At 52.0% G+C, this 26,989-nt stretch overlaps 1 protein-coding gene across 4 annotated transcripts in view; it reads right to left on the bottom strand.

Annotated features, from left to right (window-relative positions):
• PBX1 (PBX homeobox 1) overlaps positions 1-26,989 on the bottom strand; it is a 126,602-nt gene that overhangs the window by 88,619 nt on the left and 10,994 nt on the right. The gene's annotated exons all lie outside the window — the stretch shown is intronic.

Below are 26,989 nucleotides of genomic sequence, written 5' to 3'. Positions count from 1 at the left end.
CTTCAGGCACCAACCAAAACTGAAACATTTCCTCTTCTTACCAAAATCTGAATTTCTCTAGGTTTCATTAAAGCATGAAATCATTTCCTCAAGGCTTGTGTTACGCCCACCACAAGCCAAATGTGCACATACATGCACTGTGGGCACACGCTCAGCACACCTCTGTTGGAGAATTAAGATCCCAAAGAAGAACCAACATTCTTAAAAGCATTTCAGCTGTTCAACACCCCAACTCTATGTCTCAAACCTGGCTAAGAACGAGGCTTCTCAGCTTCTTCTGAGAGCAAGCCTTGGGCAATCCGGGGACATGACCAAAAGGGTTTAAACACAAGCCAAACTCAGTGGTTCTGTGCTCGCTGCCCCGCACACAGCTGTAGGCACTCAGCAAAAAAATGAGTCCCAGCTGATAAAAATGGGTAAAGCTCCTCCATCACCAGCACAAATACTCTGATTTAAGCCCTCTGCGATCCCTCCCCATATCTTTTAAGGTCTTGACCCCCACCTCCTTCACAGCATCACACCTCCAGCCGCGCAAAGCGCTTTCCTCCGCTGGTTACCGCTGCTGGTGGGGACAGCAGGCGAGCAGCTCCGCGCCGTGTCCTCCCCTTAACGTGATCTTACACTCGGAAGCACAAAGGACTACTTAGAAAACCCTCACCGGTGTAATGCTGTTTCTCAATGACTTTTCTTACGGATCCTGGAGGATAAGCCATTATCAAAGCGTTTCCACAGCTGCATACAGAGAGCTGAGGGGAACCTAAGCCTTTTATTTAAGCAACTGCCAGCCTCTAGCCCAGCACCAGTGGTTTTTAGGGTGATAAGGCAGTAAGCCAATGGCCGTGGTGATATGGGATGCTTAGCATCAAACTCCAGAGGTGTATTTGGATATTGGCACATTCTTTGTCTAGTCCTGCTTGAAAACACATCCCGACTAGTAACATGTTTATTAACGCACCAACAATGGGTCTACAAGTAAGGACTGAGTCCCAAATCCAAAATATGCAGAGCCTGAGATTTATCTACACACCTGAAGGTGGGGACATTCCCCATCCCTCCCAAACACCATCCGCGAGAGCCCAGTGCAGCATCAACACTATCCAGTCCTTCGCAATCACCTTCCATCTAACCCAAGAGATTTTAGAATAAATCGATCCACCGAGACACCGAGTCTCAGTGTCAGCCCCTTCACTCATGAGGAGAGGGCGAGAGCCCGGCTCACACACATCACAGCTGAGCTGAGGGAGCCAGGGTCAGCATGGGAAGAGGTGCAGGCCCTGCTTCCACGGTGTACAGCCCAGGAGAGAGAAAACGGGGCACTGCTTGGCCATAAAGGACCAGTGCCGTGCCTTAGGTGCTTTTCCAGCAGCCTAAAAATGGCACAGAGAAGATTCTGCTGGCCCTGCCTTGTTATCTTGAATGCTGCCATGCGCAGAGGCTGTGTCCCTCTAGCAAAGAGCTTTGCCCACTTCAGGCACTGTGTCACGCTGGTCCTTTGAAGGATTAGTCCTTAAAAGGGTCTGCTGGACCAGATGGTTCTCAGCATCCTCATCAGGGGCAGCATCAAGTATGAGATCCCCTCTTAAAAACCTAAGTGGTCAACCAGCCAAGACAATTAAAAAAAAAAAAAAAAAAAGGAAGAAAATAAACCAAGATGATGACCTGAACCAGGTTATTCTGCTTCTCCCAGTTTCCCCAATTTAAAATGGGCCATGCAAACAGCTCAAAATAGAAGAGAAGGTATGTAAAATAATGCCAACCCCACAGCACGCTGCAAAATCCCTCCAGCCCCTTACAGCTTTTGCCCCCTGCAGTATAATCCCCTGCAATGCTATTTAGGCCCTGTTTCTGGCCTCACTTTTCAATTCATCCCTTGCTCATCCTGAATTTCACCGCCCGGTTCCTAGTCTGGGGAAAGTTCTGTGTTACCCATTTGATAGCTCCCCACCACCTGACACCCACACCCCTCAGCAGCTTGTCCAGGCAGAAGCGATGCAGCAACACACGCTCCCTGAACTCAACAAGAGCTGCTTTTTTGGAAAAAAAGCTCTTCAGCCACCCCCAAAAATCATGGGAAGTCTGAACGCAAACTCAGATCAAGAATCCCAAATAGAAGACCAACCAGACAATCATTAATTCCATGCTGCTCCAAAGTCCTGATCCAGAAGTTTAGCCCTGGACCACGTCCACCCACAAACCTGGTTTAGGGATGCCTCTAATTTGCTGGGCTCTCCATCAAGCTATGGGCAGCTTCGTGCTTGCACAGCCTCATTAACGCGCGCTCAGAGACTTGCTCTCTGTAATTTGCAGCCAAGACCACAAGAGAGAAGCTCATAAAAGGTCTTCAGCTGCTATTACTCTTTTGCTTTTAACAAAAGACGCCACGAAACGCCAGTGCTGTGCAAAGAAATGGTACGAACAGGTAAAGTGGCATTTGTCTACTCAGCATCCTGGAGTCGCTCGTTTGTTTATTTGTTTGAGCATTCCGTAAGTCTCAATCCAGGTGTTTCGTATGACGCGTTCACACCTACATCTCCTCGGAGAGCGGCGGCTGGTGGGTCTCCCAGTCTGCCGGGAAAATCAATGAGGCTCCGCCACAGGGCGACAATTTCTCTCCCTAACTCCCTAGATCCATGCCCATACACCTGGAGTTCCTGAAACTCCCTTTATTTCACCGGTATCGTTGCATTAATAAGACGTCTGGAGACACATGCCATATCCAGTTCGGAAAAGGAACTAAGATCTCTCCTGCTCTATCAAGTGTGGCCTCTGCAGCCCAGAAAGCCCACTGCTACCCTTTTTGCCAAACCACACTGCAAATAACACATCTAATTTGCTCTCTGCTGGGCTCCTTAGGTCTTTTGCAACATTACTGATTTCCAAGAGCTTTCCTCCCATTGAATCTTTCTGGTTTGGATCGTGACAGTAGTATTTTGCAATTCCTTCCTCGCACATTCATGAAGTGTTGCTGTTTGCCACTAAAAAGCCGCTTGCTGGGCTCTACCTCAAAGGCAGCTGCGTTTCAATGGTTGGGAAGCTAATAATATACATTACCATACCGGTAGGCAGGGAGAGACACGCACTGATGTTTTTATCTTCCCCACACAACCAACGCACAAGGCCGACAGGTTTTTTTTCGGAGGAGAATTTGGAGACGGAGGTGAGATGCTCACACCACGGGAGCGAGCAGCAGCGCGCCGCCAGCACCCCAGCTCCCGATCGATAGGCCATCTGTAATAGAAGATCAATCGCTTCCATTTTGCAAGGTGTTAAGTGTGACGGGAATTGAATTAAAGCCGAGAGACCATAAGAGCAGCTATAAGTTATGCCTTTTTCCCCCCCCCTCGCCTTTTTTTTTTCCTTTTAAGAAACAAACCCATAAAACAGTACTTTCTTCTTTCCTCTTCCCTGCCCCCTCCCTTTCCCCTCTAAGATTTTCAATTAGGTGAGTGGAAGGACGAATGGCACAAATACATTTTGCTCAAGTTCTAAGTGCTTTTGAAACCCCTTGTCAAAGCGTTTAGTAACGCAAGATTTAAGATGCCCAATTAATTTTTCCCCAACAAGGAGCCAAAAGTAGATGCAAGAGGAGGTTAAAAGCTAAGTGTTTAATTAATATTAAATTTATATGATTCTTTATCACTGAAAGCATTGTAAAATTGAAAAAGCAGTTAATTTTATGGTCACTGTGTATTCCTCTGCTTTGATCTTTGATCCATGGAATGAAACCATGGAGTGTAAAGATTCTCTTGCTTTATTATACCTGTCTCATCGCAGGGATGCTGGGTGACGTGAACTCATCTAAACCCCAGCACAAACCCAGCAGGGCGGTACCCGGGCACGAGGCCCACACGCTGCTCGGGGGCGCGCGGTTTGCGATCACCCCCCAAGGAGAACTTTGTGCCATTTGGCCGAGGACGGCACCAAAGTCTCCTGTGCGCTGCCGCTGCCTCGCCGCCAATTCCTGGCCTCCCCCGTGCCTATCTGCCAGCCAGACAAAGAGCTATTATGCAGAACGGATTGCACTCGAAAGAGGAAAAAAAAAAAAACCCACCACCAACAAAAAAAAGCAGGGGGAATAATTTCTGCGGGTTTTTTTATGTGTTTTTTTTTTTTTTTTTAATATATTTTTAAATCCCACTGGGAGCCATATTATAATTTAGTTATTAGCAGGGGGAAAAAAAATCCAAATAAGTAAAAGAAATTTAACATCTTTAAAAAATATATATTTAAAGGGAGAAGAAAAAAAAAAAAAAAATCAACAGGATGAAAGTTCCGCAAGCTTCAAAGCAGTTGCAAATTCCCGATTCAAGCATTTTGGGCAGCCCCAATGGCAGCGAGGTGCCTCGGGGTCAGCTCCCCATCGTGGATCCATCGCCGCTCCCCGCTGGAACGGGCAGGGCCCCTATATGGACACACGGGACGGGAGCAGCACCATCTGATCCCACTCCTCTCATCCAGCCCTCCTTCCACATAGAAACCCTTTGAAAGGCCACGTACATCTTTCTCCATCCCTCTAATTCAGTGCCTCCTTCCCAGAGAGAGGTACTGTGCACATATTCATATAATAAGAAAGTGAGAGTTTAAATGGGAATTTAATCTTATTAAAGGCTCGATTTTAGGGCAGGTACATAAGTCATACATCCAAAGAGGCATAAAGTAATGAAATGGTGCAGCTCTCAGGATACAGCTGGGAAAACTGGGAAGTCATTAAGGACAGACAAAAATTAGGCTTGATATCAAGAAATAAAATCTAATAATTGGCACTGCTTCACAAGACCCTTTGCCCCCACTCTTATTTTCGGTTGCTGTCAAAGAAGGACAGTTACCTCTTCCCCACATGAGAGGTTCCAGCGCAGCAGCAACACAATTTGCCCCAGGTCATGCAGCAGAGCCTGGGCGAGAAACCGGGTTTCTCCTCTCCCATGGGACGCCAGAAGGCAGCTCTTCTACTAAGCAGAAGAGATGCCACACACACAAAGCACCAGTCTATAACCTCGAGGAGTCTGAAATGGGATGGATAACAACCACCCTGCTGTTGTCAGCAGGTTCTCTTTGCTCCCACCCATGACATAGGGGGATCAGTAAGACAGGTTTTTGTGGTTTTTCACATCCCCATTGGACAGGCCATGGAGTCCAGTCATCAGAGATGCTGGCCAACAAATCACAGCCTCCAGCTTGTGCTTCTTCAAGCCCATATCCAGCCTGGTTTTTTAAGGCTCGAACTACCCTTGGCCCAGTCAAGACAGAAGGTCAGACTTGCAAACTCTCAGCTCTGGCCTTGAACCAGGCAACCAGCTTTCAAGCCTTGTATGAAGCACATCAACCAAAAAAAAATTAGTATCTGTAGTCGCCCATGGGGAGGTATCTACAGCCAGGCTGCTCTCCCCACTGTTCAGGGCAGAGAAACAGGTCCCAAGGAGCCCACCTCCTTGCCAACATTACATCTAAGGTGGTTCTTTCAGGATCTGCTTCACAGAAGTCCTGCATGACTTCTGCTCCTCTCCCATGGACCAAAAGTCACGCAAGCTCAAGTGCAGCTGTGTATCTATCTTGGGAAGAGCTGCCACCAAGTGAGATGTTTGTGGGACACATACCGCACACAAGAGACCTGGTGCTGCTCCAACAACTCCTCTGCCTCCTCCCAAGCGGTGGAGAACGGCAGGTCCACCACAGCTCCGGCCACACAGCTTCCCCACGCGGACAGACCGACTGTATTTTACACGTATGCGTGCAGGTATCGACAGACGGAGAGAGAAAATTACCGTGCCCATAAATTGAAGCTTTGGTCACGTCAGTTCAAGAAGCAGAATAGAAAAATTTAGAGCCAACAAACCAGCTTGTGCCAGTCAGGCTGATGAGCGCAGGCGCCAAAAACCACATCCCTTAGCGTGGGGAGGCGAGCCGCAAGCAGAGGCACGCAGAGACCCCGCGTCGCCATCTATTCTCAGCAACTGTTTGTCTGAGGCCACATGCAACTGGATTTGTCAAGCCCCCTTTTAACAACTTCTTGTCACAGTCCATTACCAAATTGCATATAGTTATATATTCCACTAATTAGGCTTCTAAAATATCATTAACATGTCTCTTGATCATTAGCATAACGTATGAGGCGTCCTCGTTAGGCACGACTCGAGTTTGTTAACGCAGTAATGAAAGGCACGGGGCTGGTACTGCAGGAGCCGTGCAGAGATAGGAGGCTGGGAACATCAAAAGCATCGGTGCCAGGCTTAAAAAAAAAAAAAACAACACAAGAAGATCGGCGAGAGGCAGGGACAGAAGCCAATTCCTGGGAAACCAGGGTGATAAGGAAGGTGGAACAAGCATCTGCAGGCAGGCACACACTCCACATACACTGTGCATCTTCCCCAGACTAAAAGAACATTTCCACAATCTGGGTACAGCGATCGCAGATCTGAGCACATCGTCTTTGGGCTCTGGATAAAATGGCAGTGATGGCTGGGGTCCACCCAAGACTTCAGCCCCAAGCCCCATGGCACAGATCTGCGTCCTCACCTGAACCCCTTTGTGTCTGGTTGACCCTGGGACACCCTGCCCTGCTCCACACAAGGACACCCTGCACCCAAAACCCAGTGCAAGACGTGCACATTCCTCTCTCCTCCAGAACCAACAGCTGAGCGCTCCCTCCCTCCAGCCCCAAGACAAACCTGGTTGGATGCAATGCCAGGCACCACCCTCAGACTGTGCAACACCGAGCAACCACCCCAGTCAAACCCACGATGAAAAACCACCACCCATCAGGCGTTGCACCGCAGGACAGCAAGGGTGTTAGAGACAGCAGCCCAGGATGGTGCAATGACACAGGACCTTGGGGCAGGAACACAAGAAAAAGGCCTGGAAGGTATCCCGTACTCAAATGCAACCCCCAGACAGCAATATTCGCTTATGTGCTTCAATGCATCCCGGGCTGAGGGGTGAAGGATGTGAATTAACAGCCAAAGGTTTGACCAGGACAGATGCTTCCACATCCAAGCCAGCTCATGTATCAGTGGTTACCACCGTTGCTATAAATAAGCAGGGACTGTATTTTTTTTTTTTCCTTTGAGCGAATAACTCAATAAGTCACCGCATGAAAGATATTGTAAATAGCTCCAGCAGAGTGCAAGTCAGGGCTGCTTCCAATTAGCTTTCACTTACGCTCCCCCCGCCTGCACCAAGTTCGCACAGAGTTTGTTCCCCACACGCCGCTCGCCGTCTGGGGAGAAGTGGGGAGCGAACCCCACTGCAATCCGGGGCCACCCCTCCTCCAGGTTAGAAATGATTGTTTCGTTAAAGCCGTGAGGACGTCAAAGCAAGTGAGAACAACCCACATACGCATTTATCTTTGTCCAGATGTTAATGCAAAGGTCGAGGGGAGAAACAACCAAGAGCTTTTCTTCAGCTGCTGAGAGCAAACACCACCGCCGCAGCAACAGCTTGGAAATATGAAGCAACACGCAACTTTTTATTAGAACAAAGACATAAAACAAGCTTAGCAAAGGCATCCCAGGGGCTATTTACGCACACATCTGAGGAGACACCCCCCCCGCACCCCTAAGAAATGGGTAGGACACATCCTTGTGGGTGACACCACTGCAAAAACAGGGGGAAGATGGATGATTTTGCGACTCTTCATCAAAAAAATTCCTCTTCCATGAGATAAAGGCGGTGCTAAGACTCTTTCCGAGTCCTTACTCATTCATACACACAACCTTCGTGTCCCGCACATGCGCGAGCCTTCGCGCAGCAGCTGGTCCCAATACCAGAGGAGCATCACAGCCAGGAAACTATCACCAGGAAGATAAAACACAAGGCAGGAGAGTGTCGGACCGGTTGGTAGCCTACGGGAACAGTAATCCCGGGGAAAGGGGCTTAATTCCCCACCACCCCTGTCTAGCGAAGGCTCTGGGATAGTCATGGGGCATCTGTGCCTCATCTTTGGCCATCAGGATAGTGATACAGGTACCTAAACTGAGCCAGGAGATGGAGTAGGACCAGTCATCCAAGACCTGCTCATCACATCATCATTTTAGCCAAATCTCCCTTCTTCAGTCACCACACAACTAGGAACCATTCTCGCCCAGGAGTTTTGCAGGGAGGTCAGCAGCACCCCAGAGCAGGACCAAGGGGTCTCCCCAAGGAAGCAGATATCTTTGTTCACACTTGGGTAGCCTCCCTTTCCTGCCACCCCAACCACAACACCGCATTGAAATACGGACACTGGAAAGCATGCGATGTTTTGGGGAGAGGGGTTATGGCACTCAGCACAGCACGGACCGTTTTTGCTCGCTTCCTGCCTTTCGAGCCAAAAGCAACAATTACAAAAAAGAAAAGTCACGAACACTTGATAAGGCTTTTCGATTTGAAAGAGGTCAGGAAAAAGTTCCAGAAAAGGGAAGAGAAACAACTTTTTTTTTAAAAAAAAAAAAACCTTTAATGCAGTGCGAATCAGCACTCACAGGCTACAGGTTTATATATTTCCCTGCAGTTTTTCAACCATCTTTACCCCCCGTTCTGTGTTCCATCTCCTTCCCTCTCCCTCCCGCGCTCCCAAATGGTGGCAGCGCTCCACTAAAATGGCCAGAGAGGAACCTCTCCCCTCCCTGTGCGGGAGGGCGCGGGGTTGACCTCTTCGCATCTGGACACGGCTGCAACGTCCGGCTTTCCACGGCAAACGCCGGCAGCGCAGCGACCTTCCTGGAAACGTGGTCCTCTGACCTGCCCTCTCCAACCCACCCCCCTCCTGTCCCCTCCACCCCAGCCAGGCCGGGGACACAGCACATGAAGGGTGCAACTCCTCCAGACAGGGCCTCGACCGCTCTCATGGGCCCAAATCCAGGGTGTATCTGCTTGGGAGACTGAAGGGGGGGTCAGAGAGAAGAGGAAGAGAATCCAGACTGCAAACCAGCCAGATTTAACTAAAGCAAATAACCTCAACAGCAACAAATCTGTTCAAATCCTAGAGCCATTTCACAGGCTGCCACCACAGACTGCCTTTATCCACCACATCAATCGCGCAACCAGCCTGGAGGGGTTACGGACCCATCAACATGTCTATCGGTGCAGTGGAAAAGCCTTGGTGGGTCTTCTTTCTCATGGTGCACGAGTACCCCAGACCACACCAGGTTGATGAGTAAAGCACTGCCTTCCACAGCCCTACCAACGTGCTTCAGCCTTCCCCGGCCAGCCCAGCACAAGGTGGTCCATGCTTTGGCTTTTCCAAGTCATGCATGGGCCAAACCAGAGCATCGCTGACACCACATCATGTCCTCTCCCCACGCAGGTCCAGCACCGCCTCCCCTACACAGCCCAGCTTTCCCCCAACTCACACAGCCACGTTTCTCCATTGGAGCTGCCTCTCCCAAAATACCAACAATTTTAACGCATTGACGCATTGCTGGAGGACCACGGGGATGCTTCTGGGGCACACGGGACCTCAACCCAACAGGCCCACAAGCAACCACCCTGTCCACTTAGTATGTTTTTTCTAAATATCCCCCCACCCAGACTGCAGCCACCCAAGCCAACCTGGAGCTCTCCACACCTTGGACCACGCTAGCTGGAAAGAGCATAGCAGCAAGCAGAAGAGTTGCTAACAGCTAAGATGCCAGAAAGAGGTACAGCTTTTCTTTATAGGCCATGAACAGCTTCTCCCATGCACGCCACCACACCCCACTTTTGCAGCTTCCCTAGCAGCAACCCTACTGATTTTTTGCCCTCCTTGCTGGGCAAGCATGGAGACCCCACCCTCACCCCCCGGCTGCCCTGGGTCAGGGAGATCACACTGATAAAGCCTCATGCATGCGGCAAGACCTGAGCCTCCCTGCTGCCCGCAATCAACTTCATTTGTTTATTTTTTTGAGCAAAACTTTAGCTGGGCTGGGGGGAGGCTGGGAGGAGGACAAACCCCTGGAAGGCCAGGCTGTGCGCTGGGTCTCCAAAGGGACTGAAACTGGGGATGGGAGGAGGGGCCAGCTCTCCTTTCCAAAGAGTTTTCAATTCGAAACAGATGTTGAGGGCCCGAGCACCAAAAGCAGGGTCTGCAGCGGGCTTCCCTGGCTCCACGCTCCCAACAGAATCCGTTTTAATTAAAATATTTCAGTTCAAGCACGAGGCGAGGGGTAGGGGGAGCAGGGAAGGGTCCAGGGGTGATGTGTGTGTTACCTCTGCGCAGGCAGAGGGCTTTGTGGCGGGACTGGAGGGGGTGCTGGCGTGTGTAGGGTCGGGTTGGAGACCCCATCCTGTACCCCCAGCCCAGGCTCCCTCCCTCCAGCAGGGCTCGACATAAATTCTGCTGACCTTGAGTGAAAAATTGCCTCGTTTCAGTACCAAAAAAAATAACATTACATCATGTAGGCTGTGTCAGGTTCTATCAATGCCCCCTTCCCGCCCACCCCGAAAGCAAGGGGGATGTAACCAAACACTATGAAAACACCAGCCCAGAGAAGAAAAGGGGCCTTTGTCGTGGACCATCAGCTCCCCATTCCTGCCCGAGGTGAAGAAAGATCTCAGAAAATGTTAGGCTGGGAGGTACAGACTCCAGACACACACCGCCCCCATCCCGACCTTCGAAATCCCTGCCTCTCCCTTACTTAAAAACCTCTGCCATTACCAGGAACTGATCCAGAGCTCCCTCCTCCCCCAGACCCCTCGGCAAAGGTCAACCCTGCAGAAAAAAAACACAACAGGGTGCCAGAAAACCCAAAAGCCCAGCCGTAGGATCACTAAAGCCTAACTTTAAGCCTGAATGAATCAATAGTGTCCTCCAGGTGAGGATCCATCCTGGCTTCCCCAGGGCACACAGCTCTCTTGCAGGATGGGGTGCAGAGCAGAGGATGCACAGACTCTCACAACCAGCACAAAGAAAGAGAAACAGGGGAAGGTCAGGACCCAGAGAGCAAGGAGAGAACTGGACGGATGCTCTGCCAGGCCACGGCCACCCAAGCAAGCCCACACACCCGCCGGGGCAGAGGCAGAGCATCTGTCCGTCCTGCAAAGATGGGCAGGAGCCGACGAGGAGAGAGAAGGAAATCAAAGCCCACAGGATCTGATAACCAGCCCCAGCAATGCGCCACATTGGGGTCCCCGAGGCTACGGGTTCAGGAGGGCCAGTGCAGGCTGCAGGGCTCTCCTGCAGCTGCTCAGGGAGCATTGTACCGGGCGGAGGGGAAGGCAGGTTGTGCTGCTTGCCCTGCGGCCGTGGAACAAGCCCAAACCTGCTTTACGTACCGGGAGAGAGGAGCTGCATGAGTACAAGGCCCCGCAGGCTCCCAGGCTGAGCGCACAAGTGGGAACAAAGAGGGTGTAAAATGAGCAAGAACCCCTACGTCAGGCATGGTTGTGGGGTGCTTTCTGCCTCCCTGCTGGTATCACACTTTCCTTTGCTGTGAGATGGGGGAGCGGGGGCGTGCACCCCAGCAAAGCGTGTCTGGCTTAAAGCGCACTCACCAGCGGCACCCCGGCTCACCGAGCAAACCCACAGCACCGGGCCACGCGAGGGTCGAGGGGAGCGGCAGGAGAACACCCAGCTTGCCCCAGGCCCTCAGCTCTCAAATGTATTTTCTCATTAACGAGTAATACGGTTTTATTGTCTCGAACAACGTCTGTTTTCGATCAGTTCCTTTATCCCAGACACTGCCGCGCACAGAGACCGAGGAGGCCAGATGGTTCGTGTTGCAGGAGTCTTCCCGCTCTTCCCCGTCCGCCCTCTAATTCCTTACAAATTCCTGGAATGCCTGCACCCCCGAAAACCAGCCCTGGGCAGGGCAGAGGCAGGCAGGGGGCTCTGGAGCAGGGGCTGGGGGCCCTCCCCGGCCTCCCCTCCTCCCCGCCGGCGGCTCGCGCACGGCAGGTCCCCGGCAGCCAGCGGTGGCTGCCGGCTGTCGTCTCCTCCGCGGGGTCGCCAGCCAGCGGTTCGCACCTGAAACCAGAGATCCACAGGCCCCCTTCCTCCTTCGCCCACAGCAGGGTGGCTTCCTCTGCTTCAGGAGGGACGTGCAGACCCCGAAACCCCCCATATCCCAGCCCTAAAGGCACGTCCAGCACCGCGGCTGCGAGCAGCGGGGAGAACGTCTGCCCGTAATCCCCACCACGTGCCCAAGGCCACCGGGCCCCCGCCGCACCACTCACAGCTCCAGATTTTCACCCACGCCTCCCAGCGTTAATCCCCCCACTGGCAGCTGGATGTGGAGGTTCACCGAGCCCTTCCCAAAAATCCAGGGGCTGATCCGAGCCTTGGCTGAATCAAAGGGAAGGCTCCCGCTGACTTCAAGCAGCCTGCCTCCCCGCCTGCGTCGGCTACCCAGGCGCAGGCAGCGTGGCTGGTGGCTTCAGCCCACCCCAAAACATCCTGGAGGTCCGGTAGGGCTCACGCTCCTCCTGCCATCCTCGCAGAACCCTTGCTAGCACCTTCCTTAGAGGAGGATGGAGCCCACCAGCCCCGGGAAGGAGCCTTGCTGAGCACAACGCAGCAGCAGGAGGGAAAAATAAGGGATGCCGAAAGCGATCCTTCAGCCTGGAAGAAAGCCAGGAGACTAGTGTTCACACCCTTAAACTTGGGAAAAGCGCCACGAGAGCACAGATAATCCCATCTGGGGAAGAGAAAGAGAGTCTGGTGGAAAAATATGGCACCTTCTCCAATGTGCTCAAAGACCATACGGCTCTGCTGGGCTGTCCCAAGTCAGGTCCCACGGTCTCTCTGATCCTGCAGACCTTGTGCTCCATACAAGCCACATTTTCCCCCATTCCAGCTCTGTGATAGCTGCTGCCCAAAACTCTCCAGTGAAGAAGAGCCGGGGGGGACATAGCCTGCAGCACCCCAGGGCCGGCAGCCGCTCTCCAGGACTTGGCTGCCAAAACACTCCTCAGAGACCTGCTAAGCAGATCAGTATCTGCTCCCAATTTGACTGAATTTTCATGAGGATGACACAAGACAGCCCCACTGCCAAGTTTCCAATGCTTTTGCAGAGTGCCAGAACCCGAGAGGCACCTCCAAAATCTCTCTTGTACATGCAGTGGAGGAGGACACAGTCTTTTTTTCTCTTTTTTTTTTTTTGCTGAGCCACTCAGCTCGTTTTAGCAAGCCCTACGCCAAACCTGCCTCCACCCAGAGAAACTCCAGGGCACACAGTTAAAGTCCTGCCAAGTTCTGAGCAATGAGGAAAAAAAATAAGGGGGTGGGAAGTTTAGAGCAGGAAGATTTATACCTGTAGGATCATGCTGTCTCCTCCAACACCCTTCCCTGAGTACTGAGAGCTTGTGGTGGAAGAAGCTGCTCTTGCCACATCATGGTCAGATGCTCAAGAGGCAAAGCAGCAGAAGCTGAAGGGGTCTGAGATGTTTGGCTTCCACCCAAAAAGCCCACATTGCAGAAGAAAAGCTGCTACAGGTCAGAACCAATGGGTCTGGGGAGCCCTCAGACACCAGACCTAAAATAGCCAGGAAGGGGACAAGCAGGGGATGTGTCCTTGGTTCAGTGGAGCAAGAGGGCTGGAAATAAGTGATGGGGGGAACATGCAAGCATTTTAGTGATTTTTTCACTCCGTAGCAGAGAAAATATCACCTGCCACCTTTTGGCATTCCCAGCACTCAACTTTTGGCTCCATCCAGCAAGAAAAAAAACCCAGCAGGAAAGAGCAAGCGAGCTGAAATCTGATCCTCCGAAAGGCCGGACTCGGTGTCTGGCTTTTCTTACCGGCTGGGCTGACCTGTACGTGCCAGCCTGGGAAGGCGTAATGGTTCCACCGACAGAACTTCATTAACTTTTTATACACTCGGCCGCTAATTTATAATCATTAGCGGACAAACAGCCAACAATTACACAAGCAGCACGTTAAGAAGAGAGGGAGAGAGCGAGAAGGAGCAGCGATGGAAACGTGCTCTGGGTCGGGAGGGAGCGGGGACGGCACGTCCCCTGTCCCATCGCGGGTGCGTGACAGGGGCGACCTCTCCCAAGATTTACCGGCACGCCGCTTCGTCAGCTGTAATTAAGGCACCGGGCAGCAGAAAGGCAAAAGGCGCAGGTGAGTGCAGGGAGGGAGAAATCTCACAAATCCTCTTGCTTTCAACAAAAATAAAATAAAAAGAGACAGGAAGAGGAGCAGCATGTATAGTACACGCTTCCAACTCCTGAGCAAGGCAAAGCCCCTGTTTGCAGGAGAATAGGAAACCACACACACAAACAGCTCAAAATTCATCCTGATGTAATGGTATCTTCAGACATAGGTCATGAAACCCCAGTGCCATTCCACGCAGCGGCTCTCCTGCCACAGGTAGCTTTTTGCTGGAGGTAGGAGATGGTGTTGCAATGCACTCCGGGGGAGCAACGCCTGCAAATACCCAAATCCCGAGGATGCATCTACCTTGAGGACGGAGACGCAAAAGCAGGGAAAGGATTCAAACACCTCTGAGATCCACGGTTTCTGTTCCCCAGAAGAAAACTCAAAACTAACTCCACCAGGGCCGCGCTCCTGCCCAATATCCCACCCAGTCCCTACCAGTAAAGGTGTGGGACTGGCGTCACCCAGCCAGACCCTCGCTGCACAACGCGAGGCCGCAGGCAGAGAACAGGCAGGCTCCCTTCTCTGCAACAACCCGAGCTGCTTTAATCGATCGAAGAGCTGCGAGATCTGCAGATACACACGTCCCTGGCAGCCCAGCAAGGAAGCCGAGTGACCTGACCAGCATCACTCAACAACATATCGTGCCCAGAAACCAAACCTACACCTCTTTTGGCTCCCGCGCCAGGGCTGAACCTGCTCTCCCGCCCCACGCCAGCCAGTCCTTTTCAGAGACATAAGCTTCTTGCAAAACAGGTCTAATGAATACCGCATGCATCTCGTAAAGCCTCTGCTCCAGCATCTACAAGCAGCCACCGCAGCTCAGCAAAGCGCGCGCTGCCTCTGATCACAAGAGAGGAAAAAACTCTTTTCCAAAATCCCATGCAGCAGGGCGGGGGAAAGAGCAGCACCCAGCTTTGCAAAGCGGAGCCTTAAGAAAGGCAAACAAAGCGCGTGGCTTGCCGTGACCCAGCCCGCTCCCCTCCGAAGCGGGAGGGGAGGATGCGCCGGGCATCGCACCGGCACGCAGGACCCGCCGTGCCCTGCAAGCCGCGGCTTGCCGAGCACACAGAGGGCAGGGAGCGGAGCCCTGCGCTCCCAGAGCTCCATCCCGGGTGTGCTCACAGCCGGAACGAGCCACCGTAGCCCTCCAGCTTCACCCACTCCCCGTGCCACAGGCCTGTGGAACGGATCACAAGCCGATTTTGCTCACAGCGGGGCTTTTCTCCTTCCAGCCCTGCATCTGCAAACAGCAAAGCACAGGTGCAATGCGTGCAGGCTCTTTAGAACATCAAGCTCAGGCTAGAAAGATGAACTCCTCAGTTTACTGGGGACTAAACCCAAATTTCTTGTGTGATAAGCTCCCTTCCCTCTACAGCCACTTAATAACCATCCAGCATCCACACACAAAAAAAATAAAAAATTTAAAAAAAAAAAATCTCTGCACCTAGAAGCACAGCGCTCAAAGCAATTCAGGGGATCACACAGGAAAGGTAATTTAGATGTAAATTCAGACCACTCACCCTGCCTGAGATAGCCCTGCGACTCCACTCGCCTGCAAGATCGTGGTGCCCACCTACACTGGGGCAAGCTTTTAAGAAAGCCTGTACCTGATCTGCTAAAAACACACAGTATGTCGTCTAGATTGTTTTCCCTTGGCTGTTAAATATCCCTAGTGCCATGAAACCCTCAGTCCACGCATCTAAGAAAAACGGAGGGGGGAAAAAAGTACATATGAAAAGCCATCACACAGTCTAAATGAGGTAAAACTGCGTGATCATACAACCACAGGTCAAATGGTGTCATACACAGAGAGAGGAAAAGCAGAGGTTGTTCCTGCAAACTTCACTTGGGCATTCCTGCCCTTGAGTAATTCCCAAATAGAATTGCCCCAATACCTGTTCTTTCAGGACTTTTTTTGGTATTTGTAATATAAAACTGAAGTCAAATTTTAGAGAAATACTTTCAATAAAAAAGGCAAAGGCTTAATTTAAAAAAAAAAATGGGAACATGAGACATTTCCATCTTTTTCTTGCTTCCCAAAAGTGAAGCAAGAGAGCCTTCTTTACTGAAACATGTTGGGAAATCGAGCTGCACAAATTTCTACAATGTTTCTGTCAGCCCAAATACACATTACTATTATTTTTTTCCTCCTCAAGACCTTTTAATTTGGAAGGGGGGGGGCAGGGGGAAAAAAGACCTCATCTTGCCTGCAGACATGAAGAAGATGCCAATGCCTCTCAGGCCCATAAACGTCTGGTCCATATCCCATCCCACAGGAAGACCTCACAACTGGGTGAACTGGTAGGAAGGGCCAGGATCCAGCAATCCTTGCCACAGAGGAATTAAAAGCAGTCGGGCTCCAAAGGGGAGGAGGGATGGGTTACTACAGCCACCCACTAAATCCAGGTAGGCTTGCAAGCAACAGACCCCAATGTTTTTTTGGGAGAAACACAGAGATATCTGGGCTCGTCCAGCCCTCGGGATGCCTGCACAGGGACAGCTAGTGCTCCTGGAGCAGGATCATCACAAGAAAGGAGGGAACAGCCTTTAAAACTAAGGACACGGTGAGCTGGGCGAAGGGAGCCCCGCAGCATCCTTTGAATTTCTAAAACCTCAGCAGCATCACTTTGTGCCTGGGGGGCTCCCCTGGGGGGCCCTTTGCACAGAGCCAGGGCTGCTCCCCTCCCTGCACACATGGGAACACTCCTCTCCAGCTTTTGGCACTCCTTTATCCAAGAACTCCGGCGAACAAGGCAAGACCAGCAGCGGCACGACTTGACTCAACGCCTCCCCGCGAAGAGGCCAGCCCCATACACCCCTGGCTGGGATGGGAAAGGAGGGAGGGAATGGCAGAGAGCACCCCACTGCCACCCCCAGCCCCACACAAACCTCAGCCAGTGCCTTCCCCGGGCAGGGGGGGGCTGCACAGCCAGCTCCCCTGTGTGCAACCCCCCTCCCCATCGCCGCCTTCCCACCTTCCCTCCCCCTAAACTCACTCTCGGGCCCCGTCCTCCCAAACAATCTCGCCGCGGGCTGCTTTTGTAAGCCTCCAGCCCCAAAAGAAAAATGATGGGTTTGAACTCTTAACCCCGCCCCAGAAAAAGGCTGGAATTAAAAGGGGTTTATGACTAAGTATGCAGATGGGAATACTGTAATAACAACAAGCGAAATGTTTGCCCAGCAGTTCTGGGCTGGTTTCAGAGGGAGGGAGGGAGAGCAGGGACGGGGCGGCTTCTGGATGGAGGATGACGGCAGGGAGAAAGAATTTGGCGGCTGGGAGGGAAGGGAGGTTGCTGATAAATGCTGGGGCAGAGGCGGGGAGGGGGACCAGGACCTGAATGCCACATCACTGGCACTTGAGGGGGGCTGGCTGTGGCCCTGCGGGGTTCTGGGCGGCTGACAAAGGCACTGTGGTGGAGGAGGCAAGCAGGGGTAGATACAGGAGAGCTCGGCTCCAGGACCAGCTTGGATCACACATCTTGAGGGTCACTTGTGCTTGACGAAGCTGGGATGTATGACAGGGAATACATCAAGGCAGACAGCAAAGCCCCCCACGCTCCACATCCTTTCTGATGGGGAGGACCTATGCACACAGACTCCTGCCAGGGGGGAAGTCCACAACCGCAAATAAGTGGCTAACTTTTAGCAGCCCTGGGACTCAAGCCCTGCTGAAAAGGTGGTAAAACCTCAGTGCCTAAGTCACCTGGGAGGGTATTTTCAGGACATCACCTTCCCCTTTTAGCAACACTGAAGCCCCACAAGTGGGAGGCTCAGGCCAGGGGAGACCCAAACCTCAGCCGCCATCCCAGAGGAGTGCACCAGAGCCCAAACCCACCTCCCTGCCACCGTGCCAAGCCAGGCTGTTCACAGACATCCAGTCCCTAGGAGAGGTTTGCTCCATAGCTCACTGGGGATGCCAGTCCTCGATCCGCAAACCAGCACCTTCCTGTTCTCTTCAGCTCTCCAGGAGGTACGTGCAAACTTAAAATGCAAACCACTTGCACAGCATCACATACAGCTTGGCAGCCACAGGCTAGAAAGCCACCAAAACACTCAAATCTTGCAAGTCACCAGGACCCAGAGGAGAGAAGTTCATGTGTGGCACATAGAAACAAGCCACAAAAGCACAGACCTCCCCAAGCCCCCAGAAGAGCCACAAAAATCAAACTATTTCTGAGCAATGCTCCTGCTGCAAGCACGGGGACCTTCCCCCTGCGCTCGCTGGGCACAGCCCGGCCTGATGCGACAGCAGCGCTTTGCCAAACCAAGCACCTCACAGGGGTACGAGGTTGGGATGGGAACGGACCCCAGCTGCTTCCCTGCAGGGGTGAGGAGGTAAAACCACATGCAAAAAATTCACAGCACGACTGGCAAGCCAGGAACTCCAGGAGACATCCCAGCTTGCAACATGGGGGATTTCCAAGTGTGTCTTGCGCCCACCTTTGCTCAACAAGGGACTTCAGGGTTTGCAGGCAAGTTTTGGCTTGACTCTGGTCACCCACTGCTGACCCCACTGGATTTAGCAGAGATAGAGAGCACTGGAAGGAGTCTGTAGATAGTAAAAGGTCTTCCTCATCACCATAATCCTCCAGGTTCAACCTGCCGCATTTACAGACAGAAACACAGCAGCCCTATTGCAATCAGGAGGAGCAAGTGGACCCCCCCAAAATACCTCCTGCAGCACGGACCACTGCTGCTACCAGCAACACAGCACAGTGAAAAACAAAGCCACCAAGCTTGCTACTCTTAACAAGCAAGGAGATATTCATTTTGCCCCTCAGAGCAAATGTCTCTGTAAAGACCTTTAGAGACCATCTGCAGGGTCAGGAAAGATGGTCACTAGCAAAGGGCACATGCATTGCAAAGGGTGAGAGGAGAGACCTGCGCTCCGGTCCCTTCCCACATGCCGCGGCAACACAAGCTGCACAAACACACAGCTCCCTGCACGGCTGCTGCGCGGGGAAGCACTGGGATCAGGTAATGGAGGATGTAGGAGACTCGTGAGATTGATTCCTGTGAGTCAGAAGAGCTGGACAGGGCCCAGATCAGCAAACTCTGCAAAAATCAGCAAACAAAAGAGGACAAAACCTGGACCTCCCCAGCCCCTTCCTGCTGCCTCCAAGGTGACCCCGGCGAGCAGCTCCGGCAGCCGGAGCCATGTGCGACACCGCGGCCAGGGCTGGGGACAAAGACTCATCCTGCCATGCCTTGGGGTGAGCTGGTCACCCCAGCACCTTGCTCAGTGCTGGGACTCGCTGAGCAAGTTGGTTTATCCTCTGCCAACAGAGGACACAACATTGCTCTTGCTTGGTTAAGCCGTGAGCACGCTCACTCCACGTGCAGACCAAATCCAAGAGACCTTCCTCTCACCCACGGCTTCCAGGGCACTCCCCAGGATTTAAGGGCAAAACGCAAATGCTCCTTTGCAAGTCCTTTTCTGACAGCAGTGTTTCCCCTCCCTGCCCAGTCACATACCCATGCTTCAAAAGCCAGGCACAGAGTTTGTGTACACAAGGGATATTCGCATCTCCCCGCCAACAAGGTGGCCCCAAGGAGGTGAAGCCTTCAACCCTGCCTTGCACCACATCCCTGGAAGTCACTCCAGAGGTTTTAGAGATAACATGATATGGGAGACTGCAACCACTGTCTGCAGCAAGAGGATCCCCTTAGGAGACCAAGGGGAAAGTCCTTGTTTTCCAGAGACAGACATGAGGCTTTCAGTCACAAGAAGATCCAGGACGGAAGCGGAGCCCTGGACCAGCATGTCTCTGCAGGATCGCAGCGCCTCTTGAGAAGCAACTCCAAGCAAATAAATGGTAACCACACATTTAATGGAGACCTCCTCTGCACGGAGGCCTGAGATCCTTATCCTCCCAAATCTGCCAAACTTGGTGCTACAGCCAACCTAGATTCCACAAAAGCCCCCACAAAATCTCTGCTGTGAGGTGTTGCCATCCTTTCTCCATCTGGGACTTCCAGACGTTCTGGTTGACATTATTTTTCATTAAAAAAAGGAAAGAAGGTGAATGGTGGGGAGAACATCTGGGAGAGGAATACATACCCATCGGGACTCATCCCAGTTCTGACAGATGAATGAGTTAGACAAGTGCTAACGAACTAACAGGCTAAATTGTTCCTTTCCCTTCCTGACAGGCTGAACCAAGTGGTAGCCCAAACCTGGGCATCTGCCCAGCCGAACCAGCCTGCGCACGCTGCCCTCCAACAAGCCCACTGCATCCTCCGATCCCTCGCGGCTGGAGCCCCTTCCTTCCCCTGCTCCCGACGGGAGGCACACCCAGAGCTAAACACTGAGGGTAACGCCATCCGGTCCTTCTTCCCTACGTCTATTGTCGCTAAAAATTTTTCCGGTTTCTGCCAAAAAAAAAAATATATATATATATATACATACTGCATCTCTTTTCTGGCCTTCAAAGCAAAAGCAGCTCTCCTCTTTACCCAGGGAGGGGGAGAAGAGTTTAAACATGAGTCCCCCACCTACCCAGCGCTGCTCCACTAGTCCTCCTCCTCCAAGGACTTTCACACAGCCCTGTCCCGTCAGCCTGTCTGTGGCATTTGATTCCTGTCTGTCACTAAGTGATGAGGACAAAGGGTGAGGAGTCAGGAAAAGGTCTGAGCTACTTTGTTCATCGTCTGGATACGAACTTTGGATGAACTCCATGGGGAAAGAGAAAAGCCGCATGGAGCGGGACGCACCGTGCATAGTGCTCTCTCTCCTTCGAGAAAAAAAAAAAAAAAAGAAGAAAAAAAAAAGAAAAAGGGAGGCTTGAACAAGGGGGAAGGGGTGGGAGGGAGAGCATTCCCCATCCCCATGGCGGCAGGCAGTCCTGAGAGCTCCCTGCTCCGCGGAGACAGAAGGATATTCAAACCGCCTTCCCAGGAGGCATGTTCAATAAAGCAGGATGCCAACGCAGCCTTTTCTCAAACAAATCTGTTAGCAGTGGGCCAGGGGCCAGCCACAAGGGCTTGCTTTTTAAAGCAACCAAATGGGAATTTCCTAATAAAATGAAATTTTTTTTAAAAAGCCCCACCGTGGCACAGTTATAGGGAGGTTTCCTGGCAGTAACAAGAAGCATCGTACGCACAGACCTCTCTGGAAGCATGGGAAGATGAAACGCAGGGCAGGATGAGGAGTTTTGGGGTGCATCCATGGCACCAAAGCACCCATGTGCTCCCCTGGCCCTCCAGACACCCACCTGCCTGAGCTGGAGGAGACAATTGCCCACAGCAGTCACACACCGGGGTGAAGGTTTACAGCCATGACTTCTGCCATGCTAAACAAGGGAGGAGGCATCGTCCCTCCTGCAGACCTCAGGGGCCTGGAAAAGCCACTGCAAAGCACGCTCAGCTCCTTCACTGCTTTTCAGAGCAAAGCCAAACCAGTTTGCAACTGGAAAGCCCTGTGGTAGTCTTACAAACGTTCATTAAATCAGCCCCTCCTGGGCAGCAAAGCCACCACAAACTTCCTCCCGAATGGCTCTTGCCAAGCAGCTAAGATGCCTGCGCCGGGATCCGACACAGCCTCCAGTGAGGCTTTTCGGCAAAGCCTATGCACAAGATGTGCCGAGCCACAAAGGAAAATGATTGCAATTGTACGTGCAGTTCTGCAGCATTCACAAGAGACCTGCTGAGCGCTGGAGGTGAAGGGTGTCCCGCACAAACCAGCCCATCACCATCGCCCACTGCACACGGGAGGGGATCCACAGGCTGGGTGGAAACACGGTTCTGGCTCCGCCACCTTGAAAATCTCTGCCTGAGGGACAAGCAGTTGGAAACCCAAGGGTCATACTGGAGGCTGTTCACCACCACCACTCCCAGTACATCCCAGTAGACTGGGTGAACTTACTCCACAGGATGGAGAATCCTACGTAAAACAGAGGTTAAGTGAGTAACAACACCCAGGAGAGCACCTGAAATCCAGTAGAAGATGCTAGATGTTACCGCAGATCCGTTGTCTCTCTAGTAGCCACCAGTAAATCAAAAACCAAGTCTGTATGAGAAAGCTCTGCCTGGGACACACAACGGCCCCGCACGCAGGAGCTGCCCAGCTGTAGAAGGCACCAGTGAGACCTCCCTGACCAGGCACACAGCAGCAGACAGGACACACATTCCTCTTCAAGGCAGGAGAAACTCATTCCTTGCACGGTGCTGAGTGCAGGTGATGGAGAGGTGGTCACGGGAACCTCGAAACCCAGCTCCACCCTGGCCTCTCGGCTTGGGAAGAGAATCACTCACCATGCTTGGAAGTGGAAGGGATCAAAGGCTTCATTGACCCACAGCTACATATTGCCCCAGCCCTCCCAAGATCCGCCTGCTGCCCACCAAGACCATGACCAGGGAGAAGAGAGGGAGGAAGGGGAAGGAAGCACATTCCTGCAGGGAAACCACCTCTCCATGGAGACCAGGTCCTCCCTTGCAGCCACCACTATGTCCCAGAAAAACACGCGAGCATCTCAGAGGCACTGCTCAAGACCTCCAAAGGAGAAACACGGCCAGTCCCTAGGGAACATGTCTAAATTACACAGTGGAGCATGCCAGGACAAATCGACTCCACAGAGAAAACCTCAGCCCGTTTGGGTGAGTTTACTCCACCACTTGTTCCAGAAAGTCCAAAAAACTCCTCTGGCGGCGGGATGGACCCATCCCCAGCACCCTAGCCAGGGCAACAAGCTCCCAAGAGGGAGAACCAGAGAGAAGGAGAAAAGAAAAAAACCAGACGAGATGTCAGCTGGATTGGCCAGTAATCTCACTTGCAGAAGGTGGGAGCCCAGGGAAGAGATGCTGGTGCTGCTGGATCCAGGGCTATTTTGAGAACAGCAAGTAAGAGGCACAGAGGGAAAAGAGGGGGCTGGGGGAAGAGAATGTAAAAGAAAACAAATCTGCTTCATTATTGCCTGAAACCCAAGGAGATTGATTAAAGCAAACAACTCCCCTGCCCCTTCCAAAGGGTTGTCTCGTCTGCTTCCTAAATCTGATTCCCATTTGTCTCTATATGGTTCTCATTTGTTCTTCATTTAGGTTTCCTCCACACTCCTCACCAAGCCCAAGAGAGCCGTGGGGCCAGGCTTCCCCGGGAGCCTGCCAGGGCATCACCAAGCGGGGTCAGACCCAGCACCGGTGCCGGTGCAGAGGGAGGAGGTACGGCAAGAAGGCAGCAAGCTGCTGACTACGTGTGATGGGCAAGCAGCTGATGAGATCTTTGGAAAGAGCTGCCCGAGGGAGGAGAACATCACTAGCCAAGAGTGCTGATGGGAGCCCGGCCACCTCTGGGCATCCCTGAAGGGTGAAGCAACCAAAAAAAAAAAAAAAAAAAAAAAGAAAAGGTGCAAAAGGCACTTGGAAGAGAGCAGGCAGCATAAGCAGAGACCTGCTGCATAAGCAGTTTCCCTTTTCATCAGCAGACAGCCTTCTGGTTAAACAGGAGCTTAAAAATTATCCTAATGGAGTTCCTTTCGAACACAAACCACAGGCACCTCTCCTCATTGCACAGCTCCTTTCTCAATCGCAGCCTATGTAGGATGAAGCAGCAGGTCCATCCACCGCCCCTGTGCCCAGGCACGCAGCACCAGGCTCCACCGGCTGTGCCCGCGGCTCCGACCGGGCATGGTGCTGGCAGCACCGCACCGTGACAGCCCCGGCACTCACCCGCGCTGGCCCGCGTTCCCCCAAGCACGCTGCCTTTGCCAGAGGAAGTCTCCAAGGCCTAACCAAACAGGGCAGAAAAAGGGAAATAAAAATCTGTCTTTCCACTCGCATGGACTTTGCCACCTGCCTCAGGAGCACAGAAAGACCAGAGACTTCCTGTAACCACCACCCTTCACTGCGTCTTATCTCATAGTTCATATTGCTTGTGGGCTTTTCATGGTAAACAATCCCCGTTTGCCCCTGGTGAAGTCTCCCTAAACCTCCAGCCATGCCACCGTGCTACTGCACGGGTCATCCTACCCCATGGCTTTCAAGACCTGGATGCAAAAGAGCCATTTCTAACGAGAAATCCCACCCCAGGCTGCACACTGCAAACCTATCAGAATGGAAACACAGCACCCTGGGCCACAATAAAACCCACCCAAGCACACACCGCCCAACAGATCCATCCTCCACAAGAGGAAACCGAGCAGGGTCTGAGCTCTCCACAGCCAGGGCCAACCCCACGTCCACCAGAGCAGGATCTACATGGTTGCACAAGTACCATCACGCTACAATAACATCGTTTTCCCCCTTCCACTCGCTGCCTAGGTGGAGGACACAGTACCCACCAGCTGCTCTCCCCACTCCCTCCTGCCTGTAAGGAAAGCAAAGACCCATGACCTTCTCCACCACATCCCCTCAGCCCCCGCGCAGCTTAAGCAGCCCAGGTGCGCAAATGTTACCCAATGCCCTCGCCGGGCGGAAAGTAAATTCCACCCAACGGGGGAAATGGCAGCCACAGTCAGACCCCGGGATGTGCAAATAGCAGCCGAGGACCTTCGGGAGACGAGCAGCCCGGGCCCGGGCGCTCCTGCTGATAATCCTTCTTGGGATGCCTCCTCCAGAAGCTCCTGTAGCAGAGGAAGGATGCTAATTTGACTATTTGAGGGAGTGCAAAAAAAAAAAAAAAAAAAAAAAAAAAATTAAATGCTTGTTATTGCACTAAATGACCTTTTCAGCCACTTGGGGACAGAATTGCACCAGGGCTTTGGAGCGAGCTAGGGCGGGCACTGCTCACTCCCTGCTCCCACGCGTGATGCTTTGTGCCTCCAGATGCATTTAAGGGGCTCCATGCCCCCCCCCAGCAACAGAGCTGATAAACAGCCTCTTTGGAAAATTCTGCATGAAGTAGGGAGGAAGAAGCAGTCTGCTAAGAGCTTGCGGAGCAAAGCGCTCCAGACGGCTTCATTTCACATTGCCGAAAGCGTAAATCAGAGAATCGCTGCTCGGGTTTTCTCCATTAGCGAAGTATATTGCAACTGCCCTTCCCGCCACCAATACCGATCGACACTTCACATCTGCTGACCAGATCTTACAGCCAAGATTTTCCAGGGGAATAATACATTTGCCGAAAACACCATTCCTGCCACCTGCTCCCCCCGGAGCGGACACGCAGGGCCGCGGCAGGCTCCTCGCTCTCAGCAGGCACACGCACAACGCGGCAGCCAGAAGCTCGAAAAATTCAGATCAGAAATAAAGAGGTGACCCCTTGCAAAGCGAGGGTCACACACCCCTTCAAAACACCACCTCTGCCAAGGTGGTGGGAGCGCGAACCACTGCCTGCAAACCTTCCTATGCGAGATCAAAGGCCCTGCTGAAAAGCACGAGCTTCACGCAAAACGTACTGGGGAGGCTGTGTCCTGTGCTATAAAGTCAGGATTGAGGGCTGTGACTCCTTCCAACTCATTTCTTTTAGCCTGTAAACTGCACATTTGTCTAGAGATTTGCAATAACCATATTACTGCAATATTTGCAATAATAATTTTGCTTATAAACATCCCCCTCCCAAACAAGAAACGCTAAGTTAAAACACTTGCAACCTTTTAACCTTACAGGCTTAAGAGTTGAAAGCCAAATTCAAAGCTTAAAGCCAGAGACCCAGAGGCTCCAGGTATTGTATAATGTTTCACCAGAGACCACTGCACAGGGAAAAAAAAAAATATATATATATGATGTGTGTAAACAAGCAAGCCTACACCCACCAGCAGCTTGGGTTTTGAAACATTAATGTTGAAATTAGAAGGGCACATTTCAAAGAGTTATGGGCAGATTCGCTTTCATTTTGGCTCCAACCTTGTAAATATCAAATATCAAAGGAAACGGTCGCTCTGAATTAAGAGAGAAAAATCCCCGTGCTGTGGAGACATGTCCAGGATCAGGACCCGCTGGAGTTGGGAAAGGAGCAGCAACCAGCAATGAACACTTCACAACTGGAAGGGTATTTTTGCCAGTTAACCTGCCACTGCTAATTCTGCTAATCAACATCACTCTGGAATTCGAAAATGTTATCCAACCAGGAGAGAAACTTGATTTTCCTCTTCTGATAACGAGGACAGGCAGGCCAGCCAGGCTGGGCCAAACGTGGCATTACAAAACGCTGCCTGTGAAACCGAAAATGGGACGTAGAAATGATGAACTGAGTTTCTGAGCTTGCACTCGGGCGAGAAAACAAAAATCCAGCCACCAGCATTTAGACAGGCTGATCCCACTTGCAAACGCAGCTCTGCTCATTTTTCACCAGGGCTGAAGTAAAATGGCAAAGTTATCATTTTAGATTAGTGCAGCTCCTCACAGCTCTGGCTGTTCCGAGGGTTTTCAATTTATCAGTATATTTAAAAAAAAAAAAAAAAAAGAAAAAAGAAAAAAACACGAAACAAGAAAAACCAAGGCAGGGGGAAGCAGCCTGTGAGCTTAGGCCAAGCAAAAAAGCTATTTTGGGTAAGGCTTCTCCTATAAATAAAAGGCTGGGCAGGGAGAGGATGGTGACAACGTGCTGCTCGCTCAAGGTGTCAGAGGGGATTTCTATTATCTCTGCTGGCGACCTCCCCAAAACGCCGAGAAGCAGCGCCGGCACACAGCTCCTCAGCAGCCGTCCCCTCCACCGGGCTGCTGGCTTTGCCACCTCGAAAACGAGATGGTAAAGGTGGCTTTCTGTTCTGGCTTAAAAAAAATAAACAAAAAGAAAAAAAACCATACAGTGGCAGGGCTCACAAACACAAGGTCAAGAGATTTAATTCTTCGGTGCTTTTTTTTTTTTTTTCTCTCTCTGAATTGCAAACGAATAATTTCAGCCCGAGCAATCCCCCAGCACCACCGAGTTCCTCCCCAGCCCCGCTGCTGGCCTGACACCGCCACGCTTTCATGTATTCAGCCCACAGCCTCCTCAGGCCACCGCTTTCTGTCATTTATCCCTATACCGCCTGCCACCTTGTATTATTTAAGTCGCC

This window comes from Caloenas nicobarica, chromosome 20 (assembly GCF_036013445.1).
Source record: "Caloenas nicobarica isolate bCalNic1 chromosome 20, bCalNic1.hap1, whole genome shotgun sequence".
Lineage (NCBI taxonomy): Eukaryota > Metazoa > Chordata > Aves > Columbiformes > Columbidae > Caloenas > Caloenas nicobarica.
Note: the sequence above shows the minus strand (reverse complement) of the source record. Positions and strands in the feature narration are given on the sequence as shown.